Consider the following 10,382-nt stretch of genomic DNA (forward strand, 5'->3'; position numbering starts at 1 on the left):
CTCGTGTACGTGCACGCTACACACGGTTACTACTATATATATATATATATATATATATATATATATATATATATATATACACACACACACACACACACTACACACACACACTATACACTACACACACACACACACACACACACACACACACACACACACACACACACACACACACACACACACACACACACACACACACACACATTTCAATAGTATTATTTTATAACAAATGAATAGTATCCATTTATTTTATAATTTTATTTATTATACGATTTTTTTAGCAAGAAACATAAATGACATAGCCTAAAACAATTACTCAATTTTATCCTTATTGTTTGCAATATTAAACAAAGATAAAAGAATTTATTGTTATACATTGTATCATATGCGTCTTTTATTTAAAAACGCTCATATTAAGTGCCGTAATTTAGCTAAAATATTTAAATGTGTACAGTTCTCAAAATGGTCACACATCACTTTATCTCTCCTATATCAAAGACGCCGACGCTCAGTATCGCAACTGGTATATCTAGACTTGTTACAATCGACAAAGAAATGCTCGACTGCAGTTGATTGGTTCTTACATTCTGATCCGGATGAAACCCTCGATGAAAACTAGAGATTTGTCGCGTCGCATGCTCCAACATGATCGAATGTGCTCCATCATAGCTCCTATTCACTCCAATGCACTCATTAGAATGAGTGAGAATTATGGCAGGAGCATGTTGGAACATGCGACACGAACAAACCTTAAGTCACTAGCAGAGGTGCGCATTCAGTGCCGTTGTACACAAATCGATATGAAGATGTATGTTTAATAAAAATTAGAATAGAATTAAACCACAAAATCCTTAATACATTTTATTGTGGTACTTGATAAAATATACATTTTATCTGAATCTGAACATAATCGTGAAGGTAATTAATTAAATCTCCAGTTCTTGCGCGTCTTGTGGCGCATTTTAGCGCCTTATCTCATAAGCTTTGATTGGCTGGCAGTAAAATAATAAGGTGTACGACATGAGAATAATCCATTTCGCTTACTCCCGATCTTAATGCTTTACATAATATTTTCTCTCTGCTTTACATAATATTTTCTCTCTGCTTTACATAATATACTCTCTCTTACGACAGTCTTACTATTGCATTGTAGAATGGGCTTAAGGTCTGGTTGCATCAACTAGGTTGGTTATTTTGATTTTAAATAAAACTTAAAAAACTCTATCTCGTTTTAAAACCGAAAAGAGACAGAAACAAAGAGAATTTTAAGCCTATTTAACTAACCTAAGGCCTTCTATAATAGAATCATAAGTAATAAGCCGCAAGAAATTAATCAATCATAGTCGATTATTCTTCTCACATAACTGTAATTGGCCAATTTCTTACGACTTGTGACTCTTTGTAGAACAGGCATAATTACGACAATTCGTATGCTTAGAATCTTAAGAGGTTAATATACGATCCTTTGATTGATTCGTGACTTCTTAAGACTGTCTTGAAGAATAAGATCTGACTATGAATACCGAATTGTGTGATTTCCGATCCGCAGGAATTTATTTTCTTATGTCCCTTTGAGCGGAACTTGCAGATCAATGCGAGCTATTGACAAATTCTATTCTGAAGCCCTATTGTCACGTTCGTAATAACCTCATTTTTTTTGTCCAATGACTATTTCCAAACATATTCACTAACAGCCCTGAATATACACGCGGACATCTCTTGGAATGTATCTGACGCTTCTCCATATCTACCAATGGCGGCACAGACAATGAAAGGGGATCTCAGGGACGCCCACGAAAATAGTGTTTTCAGCCCGATCGGGCATCAACTTGAGTTAGAAAATGCTTCGCTATTGATTAACGTTACATGCTGTACCAATAGGAGAGCACAAAACATCATTACTTTAACCCAAGTTAGTGTAAACTTGGTCGAACCGAAAACTAGAGAGATCGCAGAGTAATAGTGTCATTACAATATAAGTACATACAATTATACTAAAATTTTCATAAAAAAAGAGGAGATGTTGGTAGCAACGAAAACCTCTCATTGCAATTTAATTTTGAATGGAGTAACATGGTTTAAGTAGTAAATCTGTTAGTTTAGAGATTCTTCCGGGTAACCTTTTTGACATATGTGATATGCGTACGCGTAATAAATATGTAATAAATATCTTTTAAACGTAAACGTTCAATATATTGTGGCATAAAATTAGAATTAAATGAAATAAAAATCACACAAATAACTGAAAATATGAAGTGCACAGCATTTGTACAAAATAAGCAATAAATCTAAATTTTCGCGTTTATTTCTATTTCTTTCCAAATTGAATATAATTGATTCTCTTTCTGTTTCCAGGTATCACGGTTGAATCTCACCCAAAAATTTGGATGTTTTATAAAGTTTCGAACATTTTTTTTATGCTCATAAGAAAATCTGTAAATCATATTGAATTTAAGAAGAAGTATAAATATTCTAGAAAAAGGTATTCGCAATGAAGCGACTTAAAAATTCAATTGTCGAATGGTCTTGGAAAAAAATAGAAATAAACGTGAAAAATTTGAATTTATTGCTTATTTTCCCTAACAGTGCAAAGTCGACTCTAAATTGACTCTGAGTCGACTATAGCTTCTAGATGTCTGAAAAATGGTCGTCCGTAACTTTAGACGACGTCTCTTGGAGATGTCTCTAAGTCATACAATGTCTCACTTTAAAGACGACTGTAAGCCGACTTTAAATCAACTATTCTAAGCTATGGTCCGATCCCACGACGCTCATGAACAGCATTCATTCTTGTTTAACTATAGTTAAACAACAAGGATGAAATGATTTCACATTTAAGTTTTATGAGCGTAAACTAGATATCCTCGGACTAGATATCCTAAAGTCGATATTAGAAGGACATCTGTACAAAGACTTACAATCGACTCTAAAGGCCTGACTTAGTAAAGTTAACTTACAGTCGACATATCGACTGTACGTTTGTACTGTTGTATAAACTGTCCCAACTCTGTGGAAAAAAGGAAATAAATTAATGAATATTTTACTACTCTATTCTTTTTTATTCATCTTATTCTCTGCACTTCATATTTTCAGTTATTTGTGTGATTTTTATTTCATTTAATTCTAATTTTATGCCACAATATATTTAACATTTACGTTTAAAAGATATTTATTACATATTTATTACATACGCATGTCAAAAAGATTACCTGGAAGAATCTCTAAATTGACAGATTTATTATTTAAACGATGTTACCAATCCATAAAAAATTAAATTGCAATGTCTAGAGATTTTCGTTGCTATCAACATTATCCCCTCTTTTTTTATGGAAACGTAGTTTAACCGTACAGTATACTGAATGTAGAGTGAATATGTAAAATATAATTTAAACCAAGTTTGATCTAGGTTTTTTTTAGAGATCGCTTTAATTTCACAATGTTCAGAATTTAGTTATATCCATGTTGTTTTGTTTACTTTAAGAGAAAGAGTGCGTGAATAGCAGAATGATGATATCGCGATTTGCAAGCGTTTTTGATCGTCCCTTTTTTTTCGGCGGACATGATGAACTCATCAACGCGATTCTATTAAATTCTGTAATATTCTGCATAACAACTCAATAATTTGTATTATAAGCGACCTTAAAGGTAATCTGTATGAACGTATGAAGACGTATAATATCGGATGTATGTACTAATAATAACTTAGAAATGTTTAAAACTGTTTACTGTATATGCAATTTGTTCATTGACTGCAGAAAGCAATTATAGCGGTGTATTGTCAAATTACAGAATTAAACGTTTACTATTACAATAATTAAATGCAATTTTAAAGGTTCAACAGTGTGAATTATATTAATATTATATTTGGTGGCTAAACCTGGAATATAGTCACTGTCTATACTAAGCGTCTGCACCTTTGATGTAATGGGTCGCGATTCTGTAACTATCTTTACATGTTTACCGATAGTTATCAGTGTGTTGCACAAATATTTTATATTTTTAGTGAAAAAGCTGCGTAACGACACTATTCAATTGTCGATAGATGTGTAATATTATAAATTAAATTATAAATTATGGATTCGCGTCCCAGGTCATATGACTCATCGCCATGTTGTTGGTTGGAAAGGCGCTTATAAATTTGAGTTTTTATAAAACTACAGAATGATTTTTCTAAAAAAAAAAGACATAATTCGATCGTGTCATGAAAATTGTTTATGAAGTGAATATATTTTTAAATCGGAATTATATAATAATATAATATTAACGAACTGATTATATAAAAATAATATTCACATTAATAATAATAATAATAATAATATTAAATACTAATAAGTAAATTAAAAATATAATTGATTAAATACTACATGGAAATTGTAATTGAATAATTATGTATAAAAAAATAATATATTGCATGAAAATTGTAATTAAATGCGAAGTTGTAATTTAATAATATACAGACACACACGCACGCACGCATGCATGCATACTTTATTACAAAAATATGTAAAACAGTAATTGCGATCGAATTAGTCTCGATATGTGTGCACGAATAAATGAAAGAGATGAAATCGGAATTCGTTTTTCGTGATCTTCCCTTTTTCCCGTTGGACTTTGGTGAGCTCACGCGTGTAGAGATATAATTAGAATAATTACTAATAGGATTGGTAAGACCTTTATTTTATTTTATGTCATTGTATTATTGTTTATTATTACAAGCTTATTATTAGAAAACTTCATATCAGATCTAAAAACCAATATTGTTCCTTGTCATAGAAGTTTGCTATGTCTTATTTATTCTAAAGTTCATTGAGTGTTCCATTAAACATTGCACACACATTAATAGAACTTACTATACTGACAATAAAATCATTTTTATTTTGAATATAAAATTTCGATGTTAATTCATTTAAAAGTAGATTAGATTGATATTTAACAGAATACTTTATCGTATACAAATATAACAGTCTACACAATGTAGTGTCTCCGAAAAAATTTGATTTAATTTTTTAGTAAAACTTAATTTTATTAATCCTTTGCCATTTCTCTTACAAATTAAAAAAAAATTAAGCTTTATTTAAACGACGTATCATGGCTCTCACCCGTGATACTCATGTTTAATCTGATTTCTTTATGAGTCTCACACAATATTAAACTTAATTATATTTTATTTGGGAAGGAAATTCAATTAACCTAACCTAACCTAACCTGCAATTTCAACTTGCTAAAGACAGCCACATTCCTAATTGGAAATCGATACATGTGCACTAAAAATTGATCATATAAAAAGTTCAGTGTTTATACTGTGGGTATAGTCAACGCGATGTTACAAACGCTTTGAAGCGTTTTTTAATTGGTCAGATTGTAAAATTCTTTTTTCTAATTGATTCATCAAACACTTCAAAGCGTTTGTAGCAAGACTTTGACCACAGCCTGTAAGTACTTATATCACAGTATAGGGATACTCCGTGTCAGCACCTTTGATCTCCGTGTCGCAGTCACGTGAGCATCCGTCATTTTAACGTTTGAAAAATCCAGAACGAAAGAGGATATAATGCCCAATGTGATAGTCCATTGCTTTGCTTTAAAAAACATAATTAAGAATGCCATGTAAACGTAATCAATGTAAAAATATTATATTTTTCACAAAATTATATTTGATTATGTTTAATTAAGTTAATCTAGCATAAACTACTTACTTTTTTGTAAATTGTAAAAACTTATCTTATGATATCTTTGGGATAACGAAAAAAAGTGCATTTAAAATTTTTATTATTATTACTATTATTACATTGTTTAATACTGCATGTAACATAATTTTCTTTTTTTTATCTATTCTTTAGAAATATTTATGACGCAGCTTTTAAATTGTCTTCTTTTGCCACGGATATCTCACACGGGATCTGTGTAATATACGTTCTTGTCATCTTGCATTTCATTGGATTCCGGCCCAAAACAAAAGCTGCGTAGTCATACCTGCGCGAACACTCATTTTTTCGCTGAATGTCTCTACTGGTTATACTGTGCTTATATTGTGACGGCACTCTTAAAGCATTTTTTGATTGGTTAATCAAATATTTCGAAATATTCGTAGTGGCAATTCGATCACACTCTTTATTAATTAATAAATATAAATACGATTTTATTATAACTTCTTACAAAAATGGTTCGATATTGCATTTTATGTTGTAATCATGATAAAACAGTGTCTTACCACAAGTAAGTGTATTACACATAATCAACTCATAATTATCGATAAATACTTGTATTCTATGCTCGCATGTTTTAGGTTAAGTAAAATCATATTCCAATTCTTGCAGATTTCCAAAAGATATGCACATAAGGAAAAAATGGTTAGAGTTTTGTAATTTTGGTGAAAATTTTGCAGTTAAAACTTCCACTTATTTATGCTCAAAACATTTCACAGAAAAAGATTATCTTCTTACAGCAACTAATAGAATTTTAATGAGTGGAAGCATACCATCTATTTATCATGTCAAAAAAAGAAAAAGGTATGTACATAAAAAAATAAACTGTATTATACAAAACAAATTGTTTGATTTGGTTATTTTTTTAGTTATATAAATATATATTATAATTGTAGCAATCAAAACTATAACAGCAAAGTTGAGATTGCAAAATGCTACAGAAATGAATATACGGTAAATATGTATCAAGAGGAATCATGTTCAACAATGATAAATGTATGTGAGAAGGAACCATCATGTTTGACTGTAATAAATGTATGTAAAGAGGAACCATCATATTCCACTATAATAGTTGATAAAAATACGGACGAATTAATTCTTAAAGAAGAAAAAATTGATCATAGTAAGTTTCTGTAAATGATAAACTAGTGGCACATTTTCTTACTTGGATTGCTTGCGTTCTAATAAATTAATAAAATTGTATAATTCTAAATATATAATATAAAATGCATAAAATATAAAATGCATAAATAATTTCTACTAATTTACTACAATGTATGCGATCGAGCAAGAAAAAATGTACACTGCTTTAGTCATATGACTCTTGAAGTATGATTTCACTATTTATTCTTTAACATGTATATTAAATATTTCGTATTCACGAGTGGGAATCTTAATTATTCAATACATGGGAATATAGTATTACGAATTATCATTATTGTTAATCAGATATTGATGGAATGTCGCCAATGGACTTTACTCATCCAAACTCTCCACATGAATCACGTTATATTGGCGATATTAGGATATCACATTTAGCTATACCACAAAAAGCTGAGAGAGCTTTAAATCTAGCAAAATTCACAGTAAAAAAACAAAGAAGAAAAATTTTAACTTTACAACAAACAACTACTAGATTGAGAAAGCGTATTAAAACCATGAAAACTTTAATAGATCATCTGAAGAAAAGAATGTTATATCAGATGATGCTGCTAATCGATTAATGGTACATTTTTACAAAATTGTACATAATAATGAATTGATATACAATCCAGAAATTAGTAATAATGCGATAGGATTAAGATTGATTTTGAATTGTACATTAAATAATAAAATATACACTTTTTTTAGACATAATTATTCGATCCAATGCGAGAAATTTTAAAACATAAAAAAGTCAGAAAAAGGAAATATTCACCTGAATTAAGAGCATTTGCACTTACGTTAAACTTTTATTCGTCGAAGGCTTATTATGTACAATTATGTACGAAAGAGTTCTTGTAATCTTTTACCTGAACCCTCTAATATTCAAAAATGGTATTTAGTATTGAATGCACGCCCTGGATTTACAGCTGAAGCATTTGAAACTCTAAAGTGTCAGGTTAAAATAAATAATCTGATTCTATGTAATCTCGTAATAGATAAAATAGGGATTCGAGTAATACAAGTAATGATGGACAGAGATACTATGGACTCATTGATTTAGGGGTTGATCGTATTGACGTCTTTAACGATGAATTATTCACGTGGATTATTCACTTTATACAACAAATTAACGCCTTAATTTTCATGTTCATTGCGATCAACGGCCATTGGAAAATTCCTGTAGGATATTTTTTGTTGAAGTCGTTAAATGCAACTGAGAGAGCTAGTTTATTAGAAAAATGCTTTGAGTTAATAAAAATGACAGGAGTAAAAGTATATTCTGTAACTTTCGATGGAGCTAGTCAATATAAATATGTGCAAATATTTAGAAGCAAATTTCGAATTAAGCTCTGTTTTTAAACTGTATTTCATCAATCCCATAACGAAAGAAAAAGTTTTCTTTCTGTTTTTTTAATCTATGTTAAAATTAGTACGAAGCACTTTGGGTGATTACAAAATTTTGAAAAGTAAAGGTGAAGATATTCATTGACAAGATATTGTACTTCTCAAAAGCTAGAAGAAGAAGAAGGATTATGCGCTGGTATAAAATTGACTAAAAAATATATTTTGTACCAAAACAACAGAATGAATGTGAAAATAGTGGCTCAAATTCTGAGTGAAAGTATTAATTCTATCAAATATTTACATGAAAGTTTTAAGTAGTTTTTTCTCCCAAAAATAGTTAAATTCTGATGTTCAATAATGCTTTTGATATCTTGAACATGCGTAGTCAGTTTGCAAAGAGGACAATTTATAAAGTATCTTTAACGGATGAAAACTATGATGAGTTAAAAGCTCATGCTGATGAACATTACAATACATCAGCGATTTTAAAACTGTACAAGACCTATTGATTCTAAAAATTCATGGAAAAGTTGGCTTTTTAGGATTCATTATCTGTTTAAAAAATATATTCGAGTTGTAGGTTTTGAAACAATTAGAACTGAATTATTTAAGCTCAATTAAGATTATTTGAAGACATATTTTAGCGCCATAAGAAGTTAGAAGATTCAATGACAATCCTAACACTCAACAATTTCAAACAACATGTAAAAGGTTGATAGGTATGAAATTAGTGCATCGGAAAAGGGCAAATTAATGATATGTCTATGATTGCCTAATTAATGATATCCATATTGCATGTATGTTCAACAAATAAATATTGTGATCCAATGTACACTGAATTGCATGATTCTACTAATATATTCATTGTGATGTATGTATAGGCCCGTTCTTTTCGGCTGAACTTTTGCACCAGTTCATTTTTTTTTCCTCTTTCCTTTTGGAGAGAAAAGGAAGAAAGATGAACTGGTGCAAAAGTTCAACCAAAAAGAACAGGCTTTATATCAGTAGTTTTTAATAATAAAATAAAATAAAATTGACCTGTGATAAAAAAATATGTGAGACATGTGTCTCTTTCTTAACATCTACGAATAATACCTCAAATTTAATTATATTGAAAAACAGACGGAAATTAACGATTTCTTTGAAAGATGTAGTAAAAGTTACAAGCGCGAGCGACAAAATTATAAAACAGAAAAATCATCTTATATTTGTTAAAAAAAATATTAAAGATTTTTTAGCGTTAAAGATGGAATTTCACGCAGCGAGTAAAAGTTGCGTTTTATCCCTTCTCCATCAATTTTCGCTAAAATGGCGAATTCAGCGAATAAACTATGAGCGAAGCAACGCTAACTCTGGCTATGACCCACTTGATTGGCCAAATATTTCGAATATTTTTTGATTGGTCAATTTTTTGAATTGCTTGTTCAACGCTCCTTTATTCACGGCATAGTGGGAATAACTTCGCCAGCGAAACTTTGCTGGCTTCCAGAAAAGAAAGGAGGAATTTCACATATATCAATAATTTTTAATAGTTAAAAAAATATAGCTATTTAGCTTTGTCTATTATATTTTTCGAATAATCAAAATAGATCAAAATTTACTTTGACTTGAAGAAGCATTGATAATGAATCTGTTTTATGCGTCTTTTATTCTAATTATTTAACTAAATGATTTCAAACTTTTGTTGTATCAAATGGAACAAACTTATTATATTTACTTTAAAATATTATTTTTATTTTGATGTATTTAAAAAATTAGAATTTCATTTGTAAATTTAATACCTTAATGTTGATCTAAATTATAACTTTTTCTTCAGTTGGAGAATAGCCGCATCTCCAATCAATGCAATTATTAAATAAAATATCTTATATACTTTATATATAAAGTACTGAAATAAAAAATGTGCAACGAAGAATTTAAATATAGGATTTTTCTAAGATACAAATTTGTGGCTATCGAGAAACATATACAAATCATAAAATCTTTTTTTTAGAAATGTGTACGCGCGTGCGTGTATGTGTGGTACTATATGTATATACGTATGTATGTATATATATATATATATATATATATATATATATATATATATATATATGTGTGTTGTATATATATATATAGTAGTACGTACGTACTACTATATAATTAGTTGTGTACGTAGTATACGTACTAACTAATAATAATAATATA

This window comes from Atta cephalotes (assembly GCF_000143395.1).
Source record: "Atta cephalotes unplaced genomic scaffold scaffold00007, whole genome shotgun sequence".
Taxonomy (NCBI): Eukaryota; Metazoa; Arthropoda; class Insecta; order Hymenoptera; family Formicidae; genus Atta; species Atta cephalotes.